Source organism: Perca fluviatilis, chromosome 5 (genome assembly GCF_010015445.1).
Source record: "Perca fluviatilis chromosome 5, GENO_Pfluv_1.0, whole genome shotgun sequence".
NCBI classification, from domain to species: Eukaryota; Metazoa; Chordata; class Actinopteri; order Perciformes; family Percidae; genus Perca; species Perca fluviatilis.
The window spans coordinates 28,130,071-28,143,801 of NC_053116.1; the positions used below are offsets into that span (position 1 = coordinate 28,130,071).

At 38.2% G+C, this 13,731-nt stretch overlaps 1 protein-coding gene across 4 annotated transcripts in view; it reads left to right on the plus strand.

Moving 5' to 3' along the window:
• The window catches only part of bsna (bassoon presynaptic cytomatrix protein a), a 189,403-nt gene extending 175,672 nt beyond the window's left edge, over positions 1–13,731 (plus strand). For 3 of the 4 annotated variants that reach the window (XM_039801784.1, XM_039801788.1, XM_039801787.1), the window contains 3 exons: positions 1,198–1,357; positions 3,181–3,274; positions 8,905–13,731. The gene's annotated coding sequence lies outside the window, so the exon portion shown is untranslated. The remainder of the gene's footprint in view (positions 1–1,197; positions 1,358–3,180; positions 3,275–8,904) is intronic. The other variant, XM_039801785.1, reaches the window with a different exon arrangement.

Here is a 13,731-nt window from a genome sequence, read left to right on the forward strand (position 1 = left end):
AGGTTGTTTCATTCAAATCAGCTTACCTCAAGCTGTTTAAAAGCATCAGTTTGCCATTTAACTCTATTTAATTTATTGTCTTGTTTTTCCCTGAGTTGAAGATTGTTTTCATTATTTATAAACTTCTCGTAGATCTTTTATGTAGAACTCCCTTAACACAGAAGTCATAATTCAGTTTATAAAATCTACCCAACAGCATGACTGTACATATGAAAAGAATCACAAGATACAGGGTAATCATCAGACAATCGCAGTATTTTTGGTCAATAATTCATGTACAAGGAGCTGAAATTATTATTTTTTTCCTTCAGTGAACAAGTGCATCTCAACATTAGGTATTAAAATAAATCTCTGAGATGCAGCTTGTTCAAAGTCTACTGGGATGTTGACAGATAGCTACAGCGTGTTGTGTTTTGACTCTTATAGGCAGCAGAGAGTGGGTGGCTTAAAGTGGTTTACTCAGAACAGGCAGTGTGTTCCTAAAAGCAGTGTGTCTATGTCTGAGTGTTTGTGTGTTTTCTTCTCTGTCTGAGTTTCTTGTTTGTGGTCCTCTAGCTGCTCTGCTCTGAATGTGCAGGGTGAACATTTTATATTGACAGTGGCAACTTATTCCTGCTATGACGCACTGTCTACATCAAGCAGAATGAGTGTTTACACAGCAGGTTATCACAGCTAAATACACATAGATGTGACGTAGCGGCGTTAAGTCAAGAGTACATATACTGTACACACTACCACTACCAGAGCTGTGGACTTGACTGCTTTGAAATTTGATTTACTTGAGACTGGACTTCTGACTGGAATCAAGAAACCAAAAATAAGTCAAGTTTTGATGTTTTTCAAAATAAGACAGCGACAGACAAGCCTTGCCTCCCTGCACATTTCAAATATATTTTATTATTGGGCCTGTGCAGTGAAAATGCCCATGTTGTATCATGTTATTTACATGGACCACATTAAGGGATGTGAACAATTTCCAGCTTGACGTGCATTTTGCTTATTAACACATTTTTAAAGACCATTCTCAAATAAGGGGAGACTTCTTTAAATGGAGAATCCTACCCTGAATATGAAAATAACCTACCTGCTGTGTTTTTGAGGTCCAGCAACAACGCTGCTTTAATTAAGTACGTTTTTTTAACATGAAATGAAAAATAATATTAAATAAACTGACTGAATGTCTCTATGTATTTGCAGGACTATGTAAATGTCGAATGACAGAGTCACGAGGCCCCGTACCAGAAAAACCTGTGAAATTCCCCCTGCTTTTCTTTTACTAAGAAAGAGAGGAAGGAGAGAGAGAGAGAGAGAGAGAGAGAGAGAGAGAGGGGAACAGAGAGGAGAGCTGAGCATACTGGTGAGTACTTACATTGTTATTTAACCAGAGGTGGAAAGATTACTAGAACATTGTACTTTATATTACTCAATTAAAAGTAAAAAGTAGGTCAATAAAATGTACTCTTAGTAAACGTTATTGCATTACATTTTTTAAAGGAGCAGGGGGGATGGGAAAGGGGGGAGGGGGGTGGCTACACGTACACACTAGTGGAACAATATCAGCAACATGACCCCTCATGTTAACTACGCCGAGTTGCAACAATGCTTACCATATCCCAAAAGGCTGTGATCCTTAATTTGATGGCATTGTTATGCATTTGTACTGCTCCCTAAATACTAGGCCCCACCCGGGTGCAACCGTCGTTCTGCACCCTTCCCACCCGCTGGCGGCTGACCCTTGGACAATGAACGTAAACGTTTACAACATGTATCTGTGTCAGCTGAGTGTAGAGAGTTCAGCCGCAGACACACCTGCAGCTTGTTCTTTGCTGCAGCTGCTGATTTATCTCATGTGACTCTTGTTTTTACTCTGTAATGGATGCAACTTAAAATTTAGGAAAGTACGATACTTGTGATAAAAAGTACTTAAGTAAAAGTAAAATTACAGATTTTTAAAAAGTAAGTACACACAAAAACAACTTTGTGAAAGTTTTTAAAGTTTTATTTTGTTACTTCCACCCCTGCATTTAACCTGCAAACACTTTAAGTCTTAGTAGGTAATTGTATCTTCTACCACAGTTTCAGGCTAGGAACTGTGGCCAACCAACAGTCTGCAGCTTTTCATTCACCAGCTGTTTTCACTAATGACCATCAACCAGCAGATTATTAAAATCAGCTGCTGCAGTGGTTGAAATCCATGTTTGGTTGCAGAAACCTTTGAGCCTTTGGCCAGAGCCTGGTTCAATAGCATGCTTATGTCATATGGGAGTTGGTCATTGCAGTTTGAAAATGTATCAATATATCTATTAAAGTTGGGTTTAATTACCTTGAACAGGCTTAACCCTTGTGTTGTCTTCCCGTCAACCTTGAAAAAAACGTTTTTGACGCCTTTTTTTCACAGTTTGTTTTTGCTTTTTCCAACGTTTTAAATTGTTACATTTTTCTTCTACACATTTTCAGCGCTTATTTCTACGTCCCATATTTTCTGATATAAAACAAAAATTTAAAACGGGTCAACACAAGGGTTAAGCTGACATAAGGCATCCATGTTTGTTTGCTTTTCCAGCACTACTGTATCATTGCCCTTCAAGTAAGATTATCTTGACAGGTTAGCATGTTGCCACACCTTAAAGTATGCCCTGCTTTATTGTCATTTAAAAAAACAACTGGAACATCATTATGAAAAAATTAACATCATGCTGTATTAAGGAAGAACTTAAAACTTGTAATTGAGACCATAAACCCATTATGAAAATATTTACTGAGGTAATAAATCTAATGAGAAGTAGGGGCATTTCCCCATAGACTTCTATAGAAACTGACTTATTTTTGCAACCAGTGGAGTCTCCCCCTGTTGGAAATTAGATTGAATGCAGGTTTAAGGCACTTCCACATTGGCTTTACTTTTCAGACCCGGACGCTCCATCCGTTATATTTACAGTCTATGGTTTTGACATTTAACTTTATCGCATGTTGGATAATTTGCAAATAGTCTACCAAAAATAATGGTAAATATATCCATATAACTTTATGCAGCACTCTGGGATTAACAACATATCCTGTGGGCACATTGGGAAACAGTGGAGTTTATGTCTGGTCCAATATTGTCCAACTATGTTTCAGGAGGTTGATGTTTCGATTAAGAAAAAAAACTTGTCATAATGCTGATGCTTCCTCTTGCAGCCAACAAGGACTGGAATCCTCTGGACACTTCATGTCTCAGGCCTGAGCACACACTGGCAGAGAGAACATGCTGCTTTCTCTGGCAGGCCAGACAGTAAGTTACTTTTAACTTTGCCTAACTTATTGTGGTCTTAAACCACACTGTACATTTTTAGTGTAAAATTCTAAACATTTACTTTGTAGTGTGTGTTTAACTGTTAGGATAATAATGATTTTATTTCCCACATATTGCTGTATGCCACAGTGTCCTTCTTAATACTACCACTAGGAGGCATCTAAAAGCCGGAGATGTTCAAAGAACATAGGCACTTTAAAAGAATTACACTTTTATACTTTGTAATGCTGTGTGAAGTGATCGGCTGCAAAACTGGAAAGTTAGCTAGCACTGACAAATTATTTATTTTCAAGGCTGATGAATAAGCTATTAAAACATAATTTAGAACATCATTGGACACTAAAGCTCTCAACTGAAACCCACAATTTATGTGTATGTAGGTTTTGCGTCATCCGGATCAAATGATCTTGCAGAATGTGGAAAATGATTGCTTTTAAGTGAAGGATTTAGCTCTAAAAACCTATATGACTTGTTATAGTTACACACTTTTCTGTAGTTTGGATCCAGATGTGTACCACATGATTGGTTGATATACAATCTTTGAACAAACACCAACACAGGAAATTATTTAGAGAAATTGAAGGTTTCCTGTTGAGTTTTTTTTTTTTTTAAGTTTTGTTACAACAAATTAACAATTCACCATAAGGACACATTGGGCTTGTATACACCCACCCCCCTCCCCCCACCCATGAAAATATTAGAGGGTGATCAACTTAAGCAATATTGAAAAAATTAAAACAACAATAAAGAAATAATAAATAAAATAAGGTAACAAAAGAAAATAAACAAACCAAGATCTACAGAACTCAAGTTATTCACATTGATATCCGGGGCACTAACATGCATATGGACAGCACAGGATATAAAAATATAAGATCAATAAACAATGCCATGATATAATCAGCAGACCGTTCAGTACTACACGTCCAACACTGCTAGCCACGTACCGAAATCTTCACTCAGCCATAAAGTCATCAGGGGCCAAAGCATCAAGGCGACTAAGGAAAGGTTGCCATATCAACATAAATTTGTCAGCTGACCCCTTGACAGAATACCTTATTTTCTCTAATTTAATAAAATACAGCATGTCCCTTACCCACTGCGCAAATGTTGGGGGATTACAATCTTTCCACCTGATCAAGATTTGTCGTCGGGCTATCAGTGTGGCAAACGACAGAAGTCTCCTGTTGAGTTTTTGACCTCCACATGCAGTACACAGTCCTGCCAATGGTGTCACACTATCCCACTGATCAACGGGTGTTGGTAGCACGCTAATATATGCTGCAGTGTGCCAACAAATGCAGAGAAGAATACTTCAAGCTAGTACACGTTAGATGTAAACAATGCTGGATTTATTATACTTTAAATCTTAGCTTTGCAAATGTTTAATGAGGAAATATATTCAACACATTTGTTAGATACACACAATGCATGTCAGTGAGTAAATATAACTTGTTTGTTTATGAGAAAACTCCACAGGGCACCTTTAAAAACAACAGCAATATTAATCTCCCCCTTATGAAACAAATCTTGTACTCTGAGCACAAAGCACCATTTTAATTTACGTATCACTTTGTCTTCAGGGCACATCATGTGGAGACAAGCTGCCTGTGTTGCTTGTTCCTCCAGATCAGACTGAAGCCAGTTTTGTCGCTGCTTCTGTGTTTTTGCAGCTGTTGTGTTGTGGCCTGCTCCTGAAAGAGTTTAAAAGCCTGCATTCAGCTTGGCCAGAAATAAATCCACAAAAGTCATTATTTTTTCCAAATGCATGCCAAGGATTTATGAACCACTGTCTGACTTTAACCTATTAGAGTAAATTGACAATGTAACATCAAACAAAGAGGTTCAGAATCAGGCTTGTAGCTCTTTTAATGAACCAAAGTATCAAAGTAATGTAAAACACTGGTCAGAAATGAAACTAGCATCAGTGTCTTCAAGGTATATTTAAGGGTTTATTTATATTCACGTTGATAACAACATCACAGAAGTCAGAATTATTGTGACGAACACCTAAAGATCTCACAACCTAAATATAAATCTGTGAGACAAAATCCTATAAACAACACTGAAAATATGAAGAAAAAAACTCCTCCTAAGTGGTTATGCCAACTTCGTCAAACCGTGCTTGAGTATTGGCTATAATTTGCTATTCACGTGAATTAGCTTCAACACCTTAATGAGTGTTACAAATACAGTATTTGTTGCATAAAGGTTCAGAAGTAGAGGTTTAATGTATCACATATTTATCTTTTGTATATCTCTGAAAAATGTTGTGATGTCCTTGTGTGATTACAGTCAACTATTTAAGTCACGGTTGCTACGACAGTTGCTACAACATTAGTTAGCTTACTAATCATCAAGTGGTAATCATGCATTATTTGCCAAGAGCAGGTTTTGTAGGGCAGTAAATAAAATAAGTTGACAGTGAATGTTTTGCAGACACGTTCAACATGAACAGGCATTAGCTAATACAAAACATATTGCAAATTAGTCATCTATGATTGTAATGTTTAGGAGGCAGGTTTGAGGGAATGTCAGGTCATTTCATGCCATGTGGCTCTGACACAGGGTGTAGATGTGTTTTTTGTGAGTTGGGGCAGTAAAAATAGAATCAGCAATAGGAAAATCTATTGTTATTTTTCATTGGAAATCTTAGCCTTGGTGCAGTGGGTTTTGAAGCTTTTGATGCACAATGGGGAGATCAGCAGGCATTGATGTTGCTGCTGTATTTCAGAGCATGCACATGTGCCATAAAAGATAATGTACTGAGCCTGGACTCTGTGTGTTTCTGTGTGCTGTGCAGCCATGCGCTGACTAAGTGCCTCATGTGACTCTCTCTCCTCCCACACTCTACCGCTGCTGTCAAACATCACTGCTTTTTTTCCTCTTCTTCTTTTGCTCTCACTTTCTCACTTTCCTGCTATCTCTCCTCTCTCTGTAGAATTTCACTTTCTCATTCGCTTTCTCTCTCTGCACGTCTTGTCTTGTTTCTTCTACACTGTAAAGGATCTCCCCCTTTTTTGTTCTCTGTTTCTGCCATTTCTACTTTCATTCCCCCACCCATTATATGCTGTAGCTTAAAAAAAAAAAAAAATCCCAGTACACAAACATGTGTCCATACTGTGTGTCCTTTTGGCCACATGATGTTTTTCCCCCTCCCTCCATCTCTCTGTGAGTCAGCTAGCTGCTTGTTGCATACCAGCCCTTTGTGTTCACTATACCAGATTAAGTCTAGTTCTGGGCACAATAATATACAGCATGTTTGGAGCAGTTAATCTGGGTCAGGCACAGTGGGAGAGAAAACCAGAAGGCAGTGATTCTAAAAAAGATGTATACAGTGTATATTCATTTGGGAAACATACTGGACCTACTAGGAAACAGGAGTTCATGGAGGGGGGCGAAAACAACCGGTAAATATGAATAGACTCCCAAAGCTTTAAAGGTCTGATACATAATTTTAAACATGGTTATAAAAATAAAACATTTGGCAAATAATTAATAAATAGTGTGTATTTTATGGTTATTTACAAATGTTAGTTACACGCAAATCACCCAAATATTACTAAATAAATGTGTGTACCAGTGAGTTTTACAGGTTTAGGCAATGGAAACTACATCCTGCATTGGCAATGGATGCTGAACCTAAATCAACATGCAGCATATTTGCATTTAAATGTAATTTACAGGACACAGGTGATGCTAGTGTCTGGGGTACACAGGTGTTTTGCATTGGGCCTAATTACTGCAGTGTCTATATATACACTGAGGTGCTCTCTCACTCTGTTTGCCCTGTTAGCCTGATGCAGGGTGTAGGTGTATGACCAAACACAAGAAAGAAAAAGAAAGAGTGTGCAGCTCCCAGTTTGCAGAATGAGTTATATTTGACCAATACAAAGACAAAAAACACTAAAGCATTACTAGTTTGAACAATGAAAGGCCTCTACCTCAGGGGTGTGCAGAAAATTTGAAGTACCAGATTATACAAGTGACTTCACTCTTGTGTCATTTAAGGGCAGCAAAGTACTAAACATTTTTATTGTTATCATGACTTTAGGTTGATGAGGCTGCTTACCCTTACTGCACATAGTATATACACCGCTGCCTGGTACAGCTGGTTCATGCTTGAAATACTTAGTAAAACAACGCACTCATTTTGAGTCCATTTTTTTGCAACCGTTTTGTTGCAACAGGATTTTCACACTATTTTCTTGACTAAAAAAACACTTTTTACTCTTGCTTCTGCTTCCACTATCATTACTGCTCCTTGTAGTGAGATGTAGGAAGATCTGAGGATTGAACCTTCCTGTAATGGATAAATGAAATACACTGACTGGATGCTCACATATAGTACAAAGATGCATGACATACAGATACCAGCGTGATTTGGGGTTCCTAAACACAAATCATTGACATTGCTGATTTAATTGAACAGAAAAATGTTGATTCAACAAAATCTTTGTCAGATCTACATGATAAATTGGAAAATAAAATGGACTTTAAGGGAAAACTCAAGAGAAGGCATGGTTTTATTTCGCCAAAACTTGATTTAAATGTCAGTACGGTATACTATATAGATTTCCTAGGCTTATCCACCATCTAGTGGCCAACTTTATTTTTTACAGTTTTACAACTCTATACAGCATTCACCTTCATTTGAGTAGAGAGGCTCCCTAAGTGTTTTTGGCATTCAAAAAAACAGGACCCCAAACTACATTCTTTGACTACATATAACTTACAAGCAGCTTTAAGACAACCTGGCATATTCAGACTCACAGTGCTAAATCAGATCATTCATTTTGTGTATTCTCCCCTGTCCTGCCTATTCTATTCGGTGTTGCTATCAATTGAATAGGTGTCGGCCTAGTCTATATCGACAACGTTTCATTTACGGAATTGTTTCAGTGCCGGAGTTTCTGCCAGATGTCCCTCATTTCTGGTCGGATGTCCGTCACCTTCCGCGGGGTCTCTGCAGGGTAAATCCAGACAGCTAGCTAGACTATCTGTTGAATCTGTTTACTCTTGCACGACTAAAACAACTTTTAAACGTACGCATCCACCAAAACAAGTTCCATCCCGGGGCTCTTTTGCAGAGGCACCGTTATCCGTCCAGTGCTGCCTAAGACTATTCTGATTGGTTTAAAAGAATGCCAATAAACCAAAGCACGTTTTCTCCTATCCCAGAATGTGTGTGGACTAGCCAGACCCTTCTTCGCAGCACTGTGGAGGAAGGTCTGGCAATGTGAGGCTAGTGTCAGCCCAATGCATTATCAACATTAATGGTTTGTGCACCCAGACATCGTTCATTTATTGAACTCCTGTGCTACAATTTTTTATTCTATAAATTATTCTAAAAATATTTCGAAGCACAGCAGTTGCTGTGTACTAAACTATGGTGTTCATATATGAGAAATATTCAAGTCTTATGTATTCTCTCTGTATTTTATATATATATATATAGTAAACAAGGTGAACAACAGTTACAGGTGGTCATTTTGATGGAGTGACAACTGTTGTCACTGTAATATACACATATCTTTTTTAAGCATACCGTATCAAAACGGTTGTGTTAAATAGTTTTGACTAAATTACCTTTTTTTTTTTTTTTACAGATCATGCCAAGCCAACACCCGTGTTTAGAAGGACTACCCTCTATCCAGTGTCCCTAGCCAAAGAATTGGTCTCCACCAAACTACCACAGAGTCCTAGAACCAACCTGTAGCAATTAGACACATCTCCGCTCCTTCATCACAAAAGAGCAACTGGCAGCCAAACATGACAGCAAAATTCAAGAAGTTTTTTTTTGGTTTTGCTGCTCTTCCTCCATGCCAGTAGAGGGAGCCTACTTGCATCACTGGAGATCTACACAACCGTTGAGGATGAGTAGAACCAATGGAAGCCATGTACCACCTCAGCCCTCCATGTGGATTTTACACTGCAGCTTCAATGGAAGGAAATAAAAGGGAGGTGCAATTCTACTTCTCTATGCTGATGACTTCACCATTTATATGAGAGCTGCTTCTTCCTGCTTACAGGACATGGTAGCTTTACCACAGGCATGGTGGCATGCTAGGATCCTTGGTTTCACAGTCCTGTGCTCAAACTAGGAATAACAGAAACAAACCAGCCTCTCTCCTCTTTTCTATCTCTTCTCTTAGTAAAACAAGAGTGGAGAAAATAAACTTATAAAACTTGCTGAGGTACTGCAGGTTTTTCTGGTACTAAAGACCTCTTGTTAATCACCTGGTGGGAAGGAAATTAATTTAAATGTCACGTTGAATGAATAAGACAATGCTAACGACATAGCTGACACAGAGAACCAGTGTGTCGGCTAGCGTTTCTTTCCACGTTTTGTTTCTATCTACATTCCAGATTGGAACTATTGAAACCTTTTGCTCCCCCTCTTCCTCACCTCTCCGCGTTTCTTGAATGCTGATTCTTTATTTGTAATCCCCGCCCCACGATCCTCAACTTGCCATGTCTTTCAAGAAGTGTAGTGGATTATAAAAAAAGTAGGAATTTGGAATGCATGGAACTTTATATCCAAGACCTTACACTGTTCATCATTACTTAACAGAGGCCATAAAGACACTGGGAAACACATCTTAGCTAGATGACGTAAACAATAACAAAGAAGAGAGATTTCCGGAGCAACTCACAGGAATCGGGCCACGGGAATAGGAGGAGCCTTTTGTTTTTTTTAAGTAAAAAAAAATAAATTTGATTGGTATTTTGAGTGAAGCCGTATGTGGTCGGGTTGTTTTTCAGCCATTGCAAAGCCATTAAGACAACATTTACCTGCAGTGCTTGTGGTGATGGCGTTTCTCCAACTGCTCCACAACATTTGGCTCTTGGCTGTGTCTCATGTTGTTGTTGGTGGTTATCATTTCTTGTGTTCTCTTCATTTTTTTATAATTTAGTTTTGTTTATTGCCTGGTTTTTATGTTGCAGGTTACCAATTTTGCCTTAATCATTCTTAAATATTTTATTTTAAAGTAAAACTGGGATCTTTTTTTATTACACCCTGTAAACACATTTAAATCATACCCTTTTTTATGTAGTAATATCAGCTGGACCACTGGCCACAGTGAGATTAATTTCTATTTTTTAAATTAACTTTGTTTTTGATAATTGTTTGTGATATTAATTTTATTTTATTTATGTTTTGTATAGTTTTGTTACCTTCATCATGCCCTCCGTCAATTGTTTGACTCTTATTTATTATTAATACTTTTAGAGGTAAGAAAGTAAAGAGCACAATCTTGTGTCATTTAAAAAGTTGGTGAAATAGAAACATGTTGCCTCCGTCTGTCTTACTTACCACTGATGTACTGCTCAAGTCTGACTTAAACGTACCACCAAACGTACTACTGCTGTACTAATACATCAGAGAGCAGGAGCTCAACTATAAACAACAGTTTGGTACCACCCAGATCTTCTCCTCCAACCAACAGTGAGACATCATGTCTTCAGTCAGCCACTCGGTGGATCAAAGTGATACGCTGCTTGTATTAGCCAGCTGGAGTCTGATCTGAAAGCACTGCAGGGCAGCAGAGAGGCACTGAAAAGCAGACCAGTCACACGTCGCGGCAGAACTGGACTTGACATCGTCACCTGCGGGGGTTCGGGTTTCAATGTGATTCTTCTGACCCTCCAAGATGGATGTTTATTGGGAGCCCCACCAAGCTCCTTACACATCAGTGTGTATCCGCATGTGTCTTCACTCCGTCAAATGTGCACAGCACACGTGAAAGCACACTCAAAAATGGTGTCAAACGAAAGGGAGAAAAAAATTCGCACTCATGTGACTGAGGAACCAAAAGTAACACACTTGGTTGTGTCACAAAGTCACTTGCCTTTATTTTTTATTTTCTATCACGGTGGCGTCCAGACCTGTAACCCAACCCCCGAAAACCTCTCTCTCAGACTGTCAGTTGTCATGGAAACTTCTCAGGTCAGTGTTCTCCCTGCTGTTGCTCCTGCAGTGCATTGTGGAATCTGCGGTTCGGTACTCAAACCCACTCTGTCGGGCCAAACATTGCGAGGCCTTCAGCAAAGCCAACGAACCAACCAACTTCTGCTGTATATTGTCTGTGTGAACGCTCGCTGGGAACCTTCGCATGCCGCCCGGCGCAGAAAACCTTAAAGTCACCTCTATATTGTTCTGTTCCTAATGTTTGTATGTATGTGTGGGGGTCTGTATGCGTGTATTTAACAACTATCATCCAATGTGGAAAAAGAAAAGAAAACAAGACAAACACGAGTTCAACCACAACAAATATGGTGGGCAGAAGAGGCAACCTCTCATCTCCAGTCCTTCTATGCAATGAATCATATTTGGAAAAATAGAAACATGAGGAGGAAAAGGGAAGTGAAAATACACGAATGGGTCAAGTAATTAAAAAAAAAAGTCACAATCATGTATTACACCTTGGTTATTCTAATATCAAGTTTGCTTTGTTTTGGCATCCCACATAGATCAAAATAAGGACATTCTGTGAATTTGTGTGTTTGTATAATATAGGTCACCAGTAAGCTAGGAAATAGCAAGAAGGGTATTTGTATTACTTGTGTTAACCTGGCACATGGTTCAGGGTCCCCTGTCCTCCGCCACTGGGAGTCTCTGCCAAAGAGTCTCTCTATAAAGATGTTTTTATGACAGCTGGGAAATGGCAATCAGAGCTGAGAGGATGAGTAAGGAAACGGCAGTGGTCCTGCCACATATCCACCACTGTTTTTTAAATGTTTCATGGAGTAGAAATTTGCCATAAAAATATAATTCAACAAGAAAATGTCAATGGTCAATTAGTAATCAGTCTATGTTGTGAAAACTGCATAAAAATAAACCTAAAATGTTCATGAGCAAAAACAAAAGTCTCACAAAAGATGCTACACTATAAATAGTCAATTTGCTGTTCTATTAGATAAGTATTTCCCAGAAAAACAAGGAAATAAAATGCATTTTAAATGGGTTAGAGGAAGCACTGAAAGATCCCAGCTGTCATGAAAGCATCTGCTGTCGGCCATCATTTTTTGTTTTGCTTCAAGCAGGGGTTAACAGACTATACAGAAAAGTTGTCCAGAGATTTATATAAAAATAGACTACATATATACATTATAATTTTTTTTTGGTTTAGATGACGAAGGCCCAAAACTCGGTTACCTGAATGTGCACTTGTTGTTGTTTTGCAGAGAGAGAAGTATTTAAAGAATATCTAAGTGAAACACAAAGCCAGTTCAAACACAAATATTTATATGCATATTATTGATAATAATATATAAATTATAGATTATATTTGATTAAAAATACTGCTGTAGGCTACTAGTGAAGTACTATTCAAGGTATTCCTAAATTTAATTAACTGGTGTGAGAGCGAGTTTGTATGTGTGTTTAAAGGTGCACAGTAGGCCTAACTCCTTTACAACTCCTTCACTTTACTTCAAGTCACTGAAACTGTGTAAAAGAAGTCAGTATATATTTTTTGTGAAACATTTATAAAATGATTTATCTATGTAAGAATTTATTTTATCATAGTGAGAGGGGATAGAAAGCTGTCTGGGAGCGAAGAAATAAGAGAGATTTAGGTTTGAAATCTATAGACAGAGTGAGAAATTATGTTTATACAGATGTTATCTATCGCTGGATTTATGCACGACCACAATAATCAATTGTTAAAAATGTACTTTTCTGGTAATGTGCTGTCAATTGATTTGTTGTTTTAATATACTTCCATAGGTTTCCCTTTCTCTATTTTATGTACAAGATTACAGGTCATCATGGTTGTTGCTTTTTTTTGGGTCTTCGTAGAGTTAAATTCAGCTGTGTGATTATTCTGGTTCGGTTTGGATCTGGCCGTGGCCCTGACAAACCGCACCGAGCCTGGAGAGATCACTTCCCAGGTACACTGCCACCAGATCAGTGACTTAAAATTAGTGTCAAAGTAGAACAAATAATATGAGAGAGAGAGTTTGAAGTTATACCCAAATTAATACTAACTTCCTCTATTGTATGTCATATGTTTTTGGAAGTTTGTAAAAAATTTAAATGTTCAATAAAATGTTCCTCAATCACTTTTGCCTCAGGAAAGCACACACTAAATGCAGCATCGCAACTGAGATGATCAATAGACAATAGAAAATAATGGGTGCATTTATGCAGGCGCAATAAATTTCCATCACTTTACGACACAGATGTGATCTTCCCATGACTGCTGTTAACAAGAGGGATTCAGCAATCACCATGAAGACATAAATAACAAGATCTGTGTCAAAATGTCTATAAAAAAAAAAAAAAAGTCAAATTTGTTGCTCCTGTGTGAAAACAGCCACCGAAGGTGACTTAAATATGCATAGCAGCAAGGGCTTTTATACTGAAATACTGGTCACTGAAGAAAGCCATCCTGTTACTGCCCTCTAGCCAGTCGTGGTCTCTGTCTATA